Source organism: Canis lupus, chromosome 36, assembly GCF_011100685.1.
Source record: "Canis lupus familiaris isolate Mischka breed German Shepherd chromosome 36, alternate assembly UU_Cfam_GSD_1.0, whole genome shotgun sequence".
Classification (NCBI taxonomy): domain Eukaryota; kingdom Metazoa; phylum Chordata; class Mammalia; order Carnivora; family Canidae; genus Canis; species Canis lupus.
In genome coordinates, this window is record NC_049257.1 from 10146011 (window position 1) to 10161854 (window position 15844).

The following is a 15844-nucleotide window of genomic DNA, read 5'->3' on the forward strand; positions in this document are numbered from 1 at the left end:
TTAAGTTGATGTTTTAATAATGAGTGATTCACTGTTTCTCATTAATATAGCAAAATATTTTTAAAATGGATCTTCAGGGCAGCCCAGGTGGCTCAGCAGTTTAGCGCCACCTTCAGCCCAGGGCCTGATCCTAGAGACCTGGGATAGAGTTCCGCATCGGGCTCCCTGCATGGAGCCTCTCCCTCTGCCTGTGTCTCTGCCTCTGTGTGTGTGTGTGTGTGTGTGTGTGTGTGTGTGTGTGTGTGTGTGTCTCATGAATAAATAAATAAAATCTTTTAAAAAATGGATCTTCAGAGGCGTTTCCATTGTTATGTGATTTTGCTGCATTTTAATAGCAGATACAAATATGTCTTCTATACTCATAATAGCTTCTTAATTTTAAAAAATAACATTTTATAATCTGTTTAAAAATATTCTATACAATGATTTCACTGAATCTTGAACACATTGCTATAAGTATAACAGTGCAACAACTTCTGATCAGGTTTCAAAAACAAATGATTGGTCCCCAAGAAGCTACTCCCTTGTGTCATTTATCAAGTTGCTGAATTTCAACAAGATGTCTACGTATTTGGTAGATGAGACTGAAAAACAAGTATCAGAGTTTCCTTTTTTTTTTTTTTTTTTTAAGTATCAGAGTTTCCTAAGTGCTTTCCTTGATGTACTCATTCCATTGAAATATATAAATTTTTTGTGAAGTATCTTTTCATCTATGTCAGTCCTTAAAACCAGGTTTAAAAGGCTGAAATTGATTCTCAGATCACTAAATGTAAGAAGAAGGCTTTTATAGAAGTTAAGCATATTCACTTACATTGTTTTCACTAAAAACAATTATCAGTATTTTATTAAGAGTAACATTTTAGAGGTACTGAGTGGCTCAGTCAGTTAAGCGTCCGATTCTTGATTTTGGCTCAGGTCATGATCTTGGGGTTGTGGGATCAAGCCCCACATCAGGTTCTGTGCTCAGTGCAGAGCTGGCTTGAGATTCTCTCTCTCTCCCTCTGCCCCTTCCTCCACTCTCTCTCTAAAATAAATAAATATTTTTTAAAAAGAAATAAACATTTTATAGGGGCGCCTGGGGCACTCAATCAGTTAAGCATCCAACTCTTGGTTTTGGCTCAGGTCATGACCTCAAAGTCATAAGATTGAGCCCCACATCAACTCTGCACTCAGTGCAGAGTCCACTTGGGATTCTTTCCTCTCCCTCCCCCTCTGTTCTTACCCCTGTGCTCTCTCTCTAAACTAACTCAATAAATAAAATCTTAAAAAATTAAACATTTATATATCATTAATAACTTTAAAAATTATCTAAACATTATTTCATCTTTAATCTCGCTTTATATTTTATTTCTATAACTGTGTTTTATTTCATACAACATGGTAATACATTAGTAGATATATATTTTTATAAGTTAATATGCATCTTTGAGATACATTAAATTTTTTCACTATTAAGGGTTTACTCTTGGGGTACCTGGGTGGCTTAGTCAGTTAAGCATCTGCCTTTAGCTCAGGTCATGATCTCAGGGTCCTGGGATTGAGCCCCATGTCTGGCTCTCTGCTCAGCTGAGAATCTGCTTCTCCCTCTCCCTCTGTGCGCTCTCTCTCTCAAATAAATAAATTAAAGCTTTTATAAAAAAAAAAAGGGTTTACTATTCAAATAGTTTAAGTTCACTAAATCAATAAACTAGAATGAACAAAATAAAATGTTTTTCTAAGAGAATAATAATTATATTTAAGAGTAAAGAGTACTTTGATATCTATTACTATATAGGAACCAATGGAACTGTATTATCACTTTCATGGGCCCTATGCACTCTGCCTTTATGGGTTTCTTCCATCAAAAATATTTAACATTTTAAAACTGCATTGGTATAAAAATGAATATAATAGAACATATTAATATTACTCATTTTCTCTAACCTAAAAGTTCATTTGCTTCTTTCAATTTTAAGATAAGTTGAAACATTTTTATGATCCCCTTAAAGTATTGAGGGCCCTAGATCTTGTGCCACATTGATAAGTTGTCCCTGGCACCAACACCATAAGAGAGGAAATAAAGCTTCTCATATTTAGATTTTTGTTTCTGAACTGGTACACTATTAGTTGCAAAATAGACACATAAGGAACAGTTATACTTTTTAAGGAAGGGTTATTACAGAGGGTGTATATTTTCTCCAAATAATCCCTCAAAGGCATTAAATCTTCCTGTTTGAAAGATGGTGGATTCTTCAGAACAGCAGTTAGGACAAGTGAAAGGAGGGAATATGGACCTAAAGCTACACCCTAAGAACAGGTGCACAATGAAAGCAGATTATATACATTACAACCAGAATTGATAAAGCCAAAAGTGAGGGGTCCAATCTTCAGTCAGATTAAACCCTGAACTCCATCCCATGGCCTACAGGTCTGACCCTTCCCATCCTTTGCTGTTTCATCTTAGCCACATGGCTTCTTTGCCATACTTCCATCATACTGGCCTTTCTACTGTCCTCAAACAAGCATACTAGCTCACTCCAGCCTAAAGGTCTTTGCTGGCACATTCTTTCCCTACATTACAGTAAAGCTAGTCCCTTGTGTCATTTAGGCCTCTGCTTCGTGTCACCCCCACCCCCCGGGTCTTTTTTTAGCCACCCTTTTCCTTACGACACTGTTATATCATCCTGTTGTGTTTTTTCGTTGTACGTATCACTGTCTGAATCTACTCTGATCATTCATTTGTTCATTATCTACCACCCCAAATGGAATATAAGCTCTGTGGTTGCAGAGAACAAGTCTGTCTTGATCACTTGTAGCCCAGCAGTGCCTAGAACAATGCCTAGCATTCAAGAAATACTTAACAAATTAATCAGTTGAGCTCAATTTCACGGCTACCTCAAGCCCTCCCTCTTCTACTTCCATTCAAGCAGCTCAGTTCATGGCACTGTCTACGATGTGACCTTTCCTTTTTAGGAATGTCATCTTTTTAGAAATTCAACACCTAGTTTAACATTCCGTATCTGAAAACAACAATCATAACAGATACAGGATAGCCTAGTATACAACTTGGCAACTGAGGAAAACTTCCCCAAATATCTTAAATGCTCATATTTACTGGTGCTAAGAAACTTCACTTCACATGAGTATGTATCACACGATTATTAGCTAACTGAAACTCCCCGTTGTTTCATAAAACGTCTTGTGCTATAACTTAGGTGACAATTTTGATGAAATGACATCATGCATACAGTGATCATCTATCTGTTTCTCATAGTGGAGGCAACAGCAGAGAATGCAAGGCCTCATGTTTAAATGTGATCTAGCATCATATTTAGGCCCTCTTTCTCCAGCCATCGAGAGCTATTCCCAAACAGAGAGTTTTTCACTTTTGATAGGCTTACTGTCAAATGGTCACTAATTGGTACTACTCAGCTCTAAAATTAAACTATGGAAGATGATTTTGGAGTTCCCCAAACACCAATGTTGACTTCAGTCATGAATCCTTCTGGATTCTCTTCAATTTCGGTCCTTCCTGGTCAGACTTCGTTATCCATCCATCCCCACATACATTCACAAACCAATCAACCAGGAAGTGTTTATTTACTGCTGATGGTGTGCTCAGTACTGTGTTAAAGCTTTGTGGATATGGAGGTGAAGTGAAAAAAAAAAAAATCATTGCTGTTCTTAGAGAACTTAGAGTCCAGATAAGAGACAAAATTACTAGGCATTAAAAAGCATCGATGGTTGTTAACTGGATTTGTTGGGGTGATCATGTCACAGTATATACATATATTAGATTGTTATCTAGTACACCTGAAACTAATATAATGTCATATGTAAATTATGTCTCTTTCTTCCTCTCTCTCCTCTCTCTCTCTATATATATTTGTATATAATATTATGTATATTGCTTTTATGTATTATTTATATATTTGTGTATATAAAATGGTAAAATAAAAGCAACAACACCAGCAACAAAAAGCACTGAATCTTAGAGGACAAAATACAACTATAAGAAGTGGACCTAGAGCTCATTCTCCAAGTAAGAGAGAAGGGCATTTCAGGCAAATGGATAAAAGGCATAAAGAAAGGATGAATATGGCTTGTTTGTGGATTTTGAGGAGACTGATTAAAATGGACTCTATGTTAGGGGAAAATAGTGGGAAATGCGGTTAGTTAGCAAATGAGAACGTATCATCAAGACGTTGAATGCTAGACAGAAGCATTTAGATTTGTTTGAGCAGAAAACTTGGAATTATATTTACTCTCATCTTTCTCCTGATGTCCCAAATTTGTAGAGAAAATAAAAGACTTCTTTTTGTTGAATAATTCCTTCCTGGAAGTCTTCTATTTGTAGTAATGACAGTCAAAACCCTCTGAAGGTATGTTAAGAATAGTGGTTGAAACCTCAAGCTGGGATTTTTAGCATTTATATGTTTTTTTCATAAGGTCCTTTTGCTATTTTTAAGCTTAAATAATTTGGTTTGGAGGAATGAGAGAAATGATCTTTAATGAGAGGTGACTTTTTTCTGACAGCAAATGGTTTTTTCAATTTCAGCTAGTCTTAGGACACATTTAACTATCATAAGCGGTTTTTGGTTTGTCTCAGGATCTGGAATAAGAATATATTAAATTCAGCTAGGTAATACATGCCTAAATATTAATATTTTTAAAAATATAAGTCATTTCTATCACCCTGTGAACTAAATTATTGTTAAAAGAAAGAAGAAAATTTGTGGAGCAGGTATTATGAACTACGGCATTGGTCAGGATAGACTAAGATAAATTACTGTAAAAAATTTACGTTCAAGTCCCGGTAGTGTAACAAAGCAAAGATTTATTTCCATCATGGGTTGGCAGGGGTCCTGTTCTGATAATTGCTCAGAGACCCAGGCTGACAGAAACGTCATCATTTGCAGTTCCACCATCTGGAACACATGGTCTCCGGGCTCCCAGCCTCAGAGGAAGAGAGCATGGAAAATGGCACACTGGCTCTTCCGTGCTGTGACCCATTGGTCAGAACTAGTCACGTGGCTGTGGCCAAGTGTGCAGAATCTGGAAAATATAGTCCTCCACGTATCCAGGACAGGTGGGAACCAGAATCTGGTGGGCACTAGTAAGTTCTGCCAAGACACAGAGTCAGTGTGTTCCAGAGGTCTAATGTATTCTTCAAGAAAGCTGAAAGGAATAATATTATCCCCATTTCTGCAGATGAAGAAAACCAAAGTAGTGTGATGAGGTAAAAAGGAATTTGGGTCAGAGGTCCTGGGTTGGAACCTCAGCTCTGTTATATGTATACTGAGATATAAGACAGATCTGCTTACATCTCACTCCTGAGGCACACACACTTAAATTGTGCACATCACCACTGGATGGTTTCCCTGACCTGTAGCTGTCTTCCTGTAGCATTCTGAGATGCTCTCTCATCACTGTTCTATATGGCAACTACTGTGATAGTGGTCAATTTCTTCAAGGAAACAAACGGCTGTTCTTACTCACAGTTTTACTTCTTGAGCCTTGCCCAGTAGCTGGCACCTGGTACTACTTAATATTTATTGAGGGAATAAATTTAAATACTTAACTCCTGGTCTTCTGTTGTGCTAATAGCAATGTCAATGAAAATGACGATGTTGATGACGACACAAATCAGCTTGCCATATTCTAGCCAAGTATAGCCAAAAAAAAAAGTTTGTTTTGTTTTGTTTTGTTTTTTGCAAATTCCAGGGTTTTTAAAATCTGTAACAAAATTACCTAATATTACACGGTAGTAGACTGTATATAAAACTCACAGGCATGTTTATTTACTATTTTATTAATTTCCTAGGGCTTCTGTAACAAAGTGCCACAAACTGTGTGGCTTGAAACAACAGAAATATACTGTCTAGGGTTCTGGAGTCTAAAAGTTAACAAGACTGAGGGAGAATCTGGGGGCTGGGAGGGAGAATCTGTTCCATGCTCTCTTCCTGGCTTCTGGCGATGGTTGGCAGTCCTTGCCGTTTTTTGGTTTTTAGAGGCACCATTACAGTCTCTGCCTCCTTCACATGACCTTTGCCCTGTGTGCTTCTCTCCTGTCTTCTTGCAAGGATACCAGTCATACCATGTTAGGGCCCACCCTGATGATGCATCTTAACTTGATTACATCTGCAAAGACCCTATTTTGAAATCAGGTCATGTCCAAGATATTGGGATTAGGACTCAAAATATCTTTTTATGGGATGCAGTTCAACCCATAACTATGAATGGTATTTTTTAAATATTTGAGCCAACATTGATAAGATCAGTAGACGTCAATTAAAAATCTAGATTTCTACTTCTCTTGAAAAATCAGAAAATCTTGAAAGAGATCATCTGCCTTCCTCCATGGATCAATCCCCTGTCACTAACATACCTTTCCCTTCATATCTTTCCCTTCATCTGGGGCCTGTGCTCTCCAGCTTTCCACACTCCCCACTGATCATTAATGCCTCCCTGGCCAAGTTTCATCTTTAGTACTGAACACGAATTATGACAGCATCAAAATGCCAGAATTCCTATATTCAGCCCCCTTTTATCTACTACATTACCTACATGGCCCTGATGATTTACAATTTTGGAACTCCTGTTATGAAAAAATTTCAGTTCTACTAGTAGAGACAAAATTTTGCTAAATTCATTTTATTGTACAGTTTTTCTTTAAGACTCAATATCATTTACTACCAAAAATAATTTATTCATGACAAATTGTTTCAGAATGACTTATTTAAGGAGTCTGAACATAATCAGATAGAGCCCACGAGAAATGGAAAGAGAGTGTCAAAGGAGAAAATAAGGTCAATAATCACTTTTCAACAAAAGCAGCTGAAATTATGCTGGCAATAATTAAAAGGAAGAGACATAGAAAATGAATTGTATTATATGACCTATCCACGGGCAAGATAAAAAGATGCTGTGTTCAGAAAAAAAAGATTTTAATACGATTAAAAGTCATAACAGTCAACTTTTAAGAAATACACAAAAATAATTTATAAGTGAACAGAGAAAAATCTCTGAGGGGACTCATGAAATGAGGGTAAATGTTAATTCTTTCTTAAAATTGTTGTTTTATTTATTACTAAATAGAAAGTGCTAACTCTATGCAGTATTCAAGGACAATGGACTTAACAAAAGGGAGCAACAGTAATCCTCAGACCTACTGGACTGGACGTGAATCTCTCCCTCAGTCGTTACATTTTATATGCTTAAGACTCATTTCATTTTTTTGAAGATTTTATTTATTTATTCACAAGAAACAGAGAAAGAAGCAGAGATGTAAGCAGAGGGAGAAGCAGGCTCTCTGCGGGGAGACTGAAGTGGGACTCAATCCCAGGACTCCGGGATCACGACCTGAGCCAAAGGCAGATGCTCAACCACTGAGTGGCCCAAGACTCATTTCATTTTTATTTTTCACTTCCTCCACTGAATCCAAACCTGCTGCTTCTTTTGGATTCTCCAAGTTAAAAAACAACCCTGTTTTCTGGTCACCTGAGCCATAGACATCCCTGCATGCCTCATCCTTGACCCTCCACCACATTCAGTCAGGGATCTGGTCCTGTCATTTTTTACCTCATAAATATTTTGGAAGAAATCTTTCCTTTTTTCTGTCCTCACAGTCCCCACCTTCATGAGGCCCTCTCTACCACATACCTTTTTCAAAATGGGCCTATGAATAATCAGATGAATACATTAAAGTGATATAGGTCCTCATCATCGTCCATGTGGACTATTCCACTTCCTGGAAATTGGTCTCCTTACCACATGCCACCCCCCCCCCAACCACATTGCTATCTTTTTTCCACACCCACACTGTAGCTATTCACACTTCTATGTCCTATATAAAAATTGCCCCTACTCACATGCATTTAATACCTTCTCTTTCACCTTCTGTTACTCATCCCTCAAGTCCATTTCACTTGCTCTGTGGAGTATTCCTGGTTGAGTTAGCTTCCTTCTATACTGTTCTAGTGTCTCTCTGTGCATATCTCAATGTACTTGCTCCTCAAAGCAGGGCCCCGGGGTCAGTAGTCTCCACTGCCTGGGAGCTTCTAAGAAGTACAGAACCTTGGGTTCCCCCCCAGACCTACTGAGTCACAATGCACATTTTGAGATGATCTCCAGGGATCCCTGGGTGGCGCAGCGGTTTGGCGCCTGCCTTTGGCCTAGGGCGCGATCCTGGAGACCCGGGATCGAATCCCACATCAGGCTCCCGGTGCATGGAGCCTGTTTCTCCCTCTGCCTGTGTCTCTGCCCCTCTCTCTCTCTGTGTGACTATCATAAATAAATAAAAATTAAAAAAAAAATAAGATGATCTCCAGCTGATTCTAATGCACAGAGAAGTTTGAGCTATGTGACTAGCGATATCATTAGAGGTTTGGAGTTCTGTCTTTTATACTGAATTCTTAGCTCTTCTAGATGAGAACCACACATTCATTTTTGTATCATCTAACAAAGTGTATGCTGAGCACTTACAATATATAGAGGAGGGAAAGAGAAAATGCGAACAGACAGTTTAGTGATCACCCAAGTAATAGTGGCAAAGCCAGGACTCCCCAGCACTTACATATCAGATCCTTTCTCCTACCCATGCTGTGCCTCTTAAGACATCTTTCTTCTCTATTCTAAAATCAAGAGATGTTGGAAGACACCCTTGCAATCACAAGGCTATTGTAAGTGGCAAAGAGGACTCCAGGACACAAGTTTTTCTCTTGACACTTAGTTGAGGATCTTTACATGGTGTCATTTGGCCTCTGTCACAAGAACAAATGTGAAACACATTCATTGAACTTCTGTTCTCACAATTCAAGTTTCAAAGAGCATCTGCCATAATGAATAAAAATATATTTGTATTTCTCCAGGGTGCTTCGATTCAGTGGGTCCTGGGTTACTGTCCAATAAGTCAAGCTCAGTGAACATCATGTTTATCTCAAAGTTAAAACAGGAGCCCTAACTAAGGAACAAAAAAGGTAAGAATTAATTATAAATGTAAATATAACTAGTCAATTGACAATTTGATTTTTTTTTCCTATCTGGTGCAATAATTTGTAGCTTATAACATTAAGCATATTTTTACAGTACATTTTAAAAATGCATATAATGGCTTCAAGCTTCCGTTTTGAATGAGACATATTTATACTCCAAACACCACATTTACTTATGTATTTCCAGTGTGTCTGAATATTTTGGGAAGGAAACAAATAGGATGATTGTGTAATTGCCATCAATATGTTTTGCTTTGCTTTGTTTCACTTTTAAAATAACAGCCGTATTATGCCATAAGTGGCCTATTCAGTAACGAAGGCAACAAATTATTTGTTGCCTGTGCTGTATGTGCCAGGCACCATCACAGGCTCTGCCCTCAGAATTCCGCCTCCCCGAATTTTGTGGACTACAGAGGGGAGATAGCCAAAGCAGCAAGCAGTTACAATGAGTTCATGAAGGCAGGTAAACACAGTTAACTGCAGGGCATCTAGGCAAAACAAAAACAAACAAACAAAAAAAAACAAAACAAAAAAACACCTGGTCTAGGCTTCAGAGACCTAGAAAAGCCTTTGCAACGAAGATGAAGCTCAGTCCCAAAGAAGAATGGAATTTAATCAGGCAAAGTATGTGGGACTTTCCAGACAGAAGTATAGCTGCGTGTGCAAAGGCCCTGACCTAAGAGAAAGAATGGAAGATTGAAAATAATTGTAAGTAGTTCAGCGTGGCTAGAGCAGTGTTATTGGTGCAAGGTAAGGAGTAGTTTGTGGTGTGATGAGGGTTGATGTCAGATAGGAAAACAAGGGCAAGATCATGAGGGGTGCTGAATACTATACAAAAGAATTTGGATGCCATTCTAAACAAGAGTAATATGTAATGCTTTTTTAGTGCTTATATGAGTGGGGCACATTGCTCTAAATGTATCTCATTTAGTCTTCACATCTGGTGTATGTTCTAGATACTGTTATTACTCCCGATTTTATAGGAAATGAAACTGAGGCACAGACACTGAAAGTACTTTACCAAAGTTGCACAGTTGGGCAGTAATGGAGCTGGGCTCCTAAAGGTAATGAGAGGGGACATGATGTAATTTTTGTTTTGTAAAGACCATTCTGGCTCAAGTGTGAAGATAGGATTTGAGAAGATATTTCAGCAATCCAAGTCAGATAAGCTGAAGACTTGAGCTAAGTTGAACCAATGGGGGAAGGAAAGAAATAGATAAGTAGAGGGATGCTTAGGGGCATAGTAAGACTCGGTGATGGGTCAGTAAGATGTAAGACCAAGAATGTGACCAAATGGGCTTCTCCAAATAGAGCATGAGTACCAGATTTTAGGACATATACAATCAAATATGCATTTCCTATGACCATATTTGTAATTAAAATGACTAAAATAAATATCAACTAATGTCCAGCTGATGACACAGAATTTAAATTGAATAGTGGCATAATTTAAATGAAGAAAGTGAAAGACCTAGGTTTCGCTTTATTAAAAAATACTATGTCATCTAACCAGGGTGTTATTTCATTCTTTGGTTACTTATAGTACAGCTCTCTCCCTTTCTGTCTTTTGTTTTCCTGCCAATTCTAATCACCTAGCAGGAGAACCTCATCTGTGTGTTCTCTCAATGTTGACAGGAACTCAGAATTCAGGGAATTTCACTGCATCTTTTAGACCCTTCTTGATAACTCGGATTCCAGGTTATGAGTATCTTCTTTGATCCATTTCTCTGATTATCCTGCTTTGTATACCAATATCTGCACTTGGGTCTTGCTCCCTGTAATTACCTGCCATTCACAAATCTTTAAACCCTGGCCTCTCCAGCTCAGGATCCCTATTACTAGATGCCAACCTATCTATTAGTTCACTAACTTGTTCATATTTAATGGTCTCTTCTCTTCTGCAAGGTTTTTGGGTAATATTGGTAATTTTATGATACAACTAACATCTTTCAAATACTGTTGCTTACGACTCTTACCCATAATCTGTATTAAAATGTCAACCAATTAGGATTATTCAGCTGTGTACAATGGTCTAGTTCACCTTTGAAAAGACATTTTTGAACTTTTTAAACTTTCGTCACTTATTTTCATGATGCGCCTTTCCTTTTTCCTTGGCTGTAGAGCCAAACTTTGAACTCTCTTTCAATCTTATATCCCCATTTCCTTCTCTTTAAAACAACTATCCTGTGTGTTCATGTTTCAGGTCTTCACCCAATTTATAGTCCTGCCTGCACTTTTGGTTCCAATCATCCAAATTCTGTTCATTTCCACTAGGGCCAGTGTTCAGGGCCAATGTAATTAAGAGCCATTAATCCCCATTTTATATTAAATTATTATTAGAACAGCCAAAAACATGAGAGTACATAGTCATGTTTTAAAGATAATCTATAAGGCAGCCCCGGTTGCCCAGCAGTTTAGCGCCATCTTCAGCCCGGGTGTGATCCTGGAGACCCAGGATCGAGTCCAATGTCGGGCTCCCCGCAGGGAGCCTGTTTCTCCCTCTGCCTGTGTCTCTGCCTCTCTCTCTCTCTCTCTGTGTCTGTCATGAATAAATACATTAAAAATCTTTTTTAAAAAAATAAAGATAATCTGTAAGTTAAGGGAAAGGTGAGGGAAGCTTTTGTGCTATAATGGCAGAGCCGAGTAGTTGCCACAGAGACCATATGGCCAGGAAAGACTGAAGTATTTACTATCTGGCCATGAACAGATGAAGTCTGCCAATCCCTGATTTCATTACTCAAATTTAAGTCTCCTCTCATTTGATAAAGACCTTTTAACCAACATATTTTGTAAGTATTCATTCCCAAACCAATGGATGCCTATATAATGACATAATTTGGAAGTGAACAAAACAAGCCATTTCCTATACAGATTATCATGTTACTTAATTACCAGTTGTACAAAAACAGTTATTTTTATGGCATATGTAACAGCTAAGCAATCTAAAAAAGTTATCTAAGATATTTTATTGCTGTTTTTGACTCCTATGTACTTCTCTGGAAAATTCTTTTTAAAGAAAACGAGGTTGATTTGGACATACAATGAGAAATAAAAATCCTTAGAAATCCTAAAAGGAACAGAGAATAGTGACAAATGAATAAAGGGAAGTAAAAAATGTCATTTTTATAGCACATAAGCATATCCCTCAGCAATTAATAGGACCCCTAAAAATGACATGTGTTTTTGGAGCAAGTTTACCATACTAGATTGAACTTGACCCCCTATATGTAAAGGCCACTAAAACAATTCCCTCAGAAAAATCTGTTGTATTTTCCTACGTCATCAGTGTACTCAATAACTTCATTTAAAAAAATAGGAGTTTTTAAAATAAATAAATAATAAACAAATAAATAAATAAAACAAGAGCTTTAGTTTTTGTTAACATATTCATAAATTTGGGAATTAAGACAACTACACAGTATATATAGCACAAGTAAACACATATATAAACAATTATCACAAAGCAGGTCATGTCTATATCAACCAACAGATTTTATTAAAGTTTAGGAAGAATGAACTTATATACTGATTCAGTTTGATAAACTGAATTTTAGACACTAATATAATAGATTAATAAAATTATATAGGAATGAAGGAGAGTTTATAAACTAGTATTCCAAGAAGAAGATATTCTATCCTTTATGGGTTTAATATATTTATTTTGTAAAGAATATATACTTATTCAGCCTGCATCCATCCCAGCCAGTACTGTGGTTAAGCACACAGGCTGTGATCTATAAAGACTTGAGTTTAAACCTCAACCTCATCTTTAACCAGCCAGACCAGATGTTCTGAGACAATGTAACTCCCTTGGTTTCTGTCTCTCAGTTTCTCTCCCTAGAAAGTAGCAATAATATGCGCATTTCATAAAGTTAACTAATATAAACCTTAGTTCATTGTTACCATTTTATACGGGCTTTATATGCCGGGCTCTATGTGAAGAATTTTTACATAATAGGAGTATGAATATTTACTATCTTCTTGATTTTTCCTTCCATCAGTTTATTAAGTAGATCATTATTCCTGGTCTCTTCAGCTATGATTTTTTTCTATTAATCTTAGTGCATTATGAGAAAATGAAAATGTTTCCAACAACTCTATGTTGTTTTTGAAATTTACCCATCATATGTCCATATTAAGTCTTCAACCAGTCCCACTAGGGCCAGTGTTCAGGGCCAATGTAATTAAGAGCCATTAATCCCCATTTTATATTAAATTATTATTAGAACAGCCAAAAACATGAGAGTACACAGCCATGTTTTAAAGATAATCTGTAAGTCTTAAGGGAAATGGGAGGGAAGAACTTTTCTATTGCTGAAAGGACAAAGGAACACAAACTGTATTTATAAAAACCTTAGAAACATAGAAAATGATCAGGGCAAGAATAAAGAAGAAGCTAACCTATTCTTTGTTTTCATTTATTTCCCTGTATAAGTAGTATCTATTATCATTTATTTCTTGAGTATAAATAACAAAAATATAGCAAATCAAAGCAAGGTTTGAATAATACAGCATTGGGGCAAAATGGTAATCTTTAGTCATATCTATGTGATAAGTAATAAAATACAACCGTCATTGACTGCCATAATATGGGGTTTTAAGGTTGCTCATCAAAAAGCAACTTCTGAATGCAGATGCCTGCTCTGTGAACTACCCTGTAACCATGGAGGCAGTCCTAGTGTAAGCTTCACTGAATGAGGTCCTGTTTTGGTCTGGTGTTGGCTTGAGGAGATTGGAGCACACCCAGTTGGTCACATCCAGGACCTCATTGGGAATTTCCCTTTAACATGGGCATGACTCAGGTCTGGTAAATAAAACCAAACATTCCTAAGAATGAGAATTTTATGCTTCTGGATGAATAGCCATTTCTGAATGCCTATTCCAATTGTCTGATTTCTCTGTTATACCACTGCTTGGAAATTTGGATCCATCCTATAGTAAACTGCGTGGCAAATCATGCAGAGTTTTGGCAAATTATCTTTTTGTTCAAAAGGCATACATGTCTCTCTGAATTAATAAGACATTGGTCTAGTTGGAAAGTGTCATGCCGTTCACGAATAGGAGGACTAGGGGAGCAAGTGAAATCTTTCCTGAAGATTTGGTCTTGGTTTGGTTTGATTTGGGCTGACAAAAGATGCATCTAGGGGGATTCCTTGTAGGTTTAAGAAACTCCTTAATAATAAATACACTGTGAAAGGGGAAGCCAGATAACTATGGAGCACCATCATCTTTTCTTCCAAAAATACTTGGGATCTTTCCCAAAGGGGAGAGAGTAGATTCTGTATTGTCCTAAAAAGGTTGGATCATTCTCAGAGGTGACATTGAGGCCACTGAAGGAATGACTCAGATGAGGTGAATTAAATGGAAAGTCCCCAAATTTCCTCATAGAGAACCTTGGAACCAAATCTTTCATGAAAAGATTTCTGTACCAAGAACCCACACTCTCTTGGGAAGGGTGTTTCCTGAGTTTGCCATTCTCCAGGCTATAGGCTATCTCCAGACAATCAAGCTGTGTTGGAGTTCAGAAAATAAAATGAGACTATGAAAACTCCCCACATTTCTGCATGCAAAATGGAAAATTTGATGGGTAATCATTCAATTTAACCAACTTCAGTCAATAATCTTTCATATACAACATAAAAATAATCCATTGTAATTTCAAAAGTTAGCTAGTTTGGTTCACTAAGAGTTTCTTTAATGTTATAAAACTAGGGCAATAGGTACTGCCAAGTCCTAGGCATATGGCTCCACCATGTGGATGAGCCTCTGCAAATAACACTCACAATTTTTAAAAAGGAGAAGTTAGTTATAATGAAAATTGGAGATCATAGGTCAAACCCTCACTTTATGTAAGAGAGAGACCTAGAGAAGTCAAATTATTTACCCAGTTATGCGCCACTACCAAAACTAGAATTTGGCGGCTCTGTTTATTAAAGTAGTTGCTTGAACTAATTAAACTTTACTGTTAATGCACTCATTCATTTTAATTATTAAATAATCAGATGATCATGTTCAATGGGTATTTGCTTTATTTCTGTCTGCCCATAATCCAAGCTCATTTCTTATTGGGCAGGGACTCTGTTGTGTAAATGTGGTGAGGCGAAGCCCCACTTCCCTCAAAGGAACTGGAAGAGCTTTCATCCCCTCTTATCCCCACCGCTAAGTAAGATACCAGCTTGTCACTTAGGTGTGCCAGCAGGAAGGTCTGTGCAGGAATATTGGCTATGGAGGAAGTAACCGAATCAATGTAGTTGGGACTTGTTCTGGAGGCAACAGAGCAGTTAAGTCAAGTCTCAGTGGTAGTGGCTGTTCATGTCAGCAGCAACAGCACAGGCCAATGGCAGCACTGCTGGAGGCAATGTCGCTTCCAGGCTGATCATGAGATATAAGCTTAGCTACATTCTGTACTTCCTAGTGCCTAATTCGGACCCACTTTCTGAGCTTGGTTCTTCAGCCCTCCTGTGGACTACCTAACCTGTTCCATCTGCTTCCACCAGAGCCCTTTTCTGCTTAGTAAAACCAGAGCCAGTTTTTATTATGAAACCAAGACCCCAATTTTAAAAAAGTTGTTACCAGTAGGGCATTGCAGCACAGAACCTCAGTGAAACTGGCAAAACCCAGCACTTTCATCTGGCCTGGTTGAGGAATTTAAAATCCTAGTCATTTTAGGAATGGAATTTTGATCTGTCTGATCCTAACATGCAAAAGTGAAATATCTAATTAAATTATTTTCTGTGATCACCAGGGAACAAATCCTACTACCCTGTGGCATCATGCTGTTTATTTGCCATGAGAGTCCACATGTAAGTGCTCCAGTCACCAGTCCCGGTCCCTGAATTAGCCTAGTCTAGCTCATAGCCATTGAGTCATCC

The 15844-nt window shown here is 37.6% G+C and overlaps 1 long non-coding RNA gene across 15 annotated transcripts in view; it reads left to right on the top strand.

Annotated features, from left to right (window-relative positions):
- Positions 1-15844, top strand: part of LOC102152414 — an 85306-nt gene that overhangs the window by 19585 nt on the left and 49877 nt on the right. For all 15 annotated transcript variants that reach the window (XR_005384617.1, XR_005384625.1, XR_005384629.1 and 12 more), the window contains one exon: positions 8850-8957. This is a non-coding gene — a long non-coding RNA (uncharacterized LOC102152414). The remainder of the gene's footprint in view (positions 1-8849; positions 8958-15844) is intronic.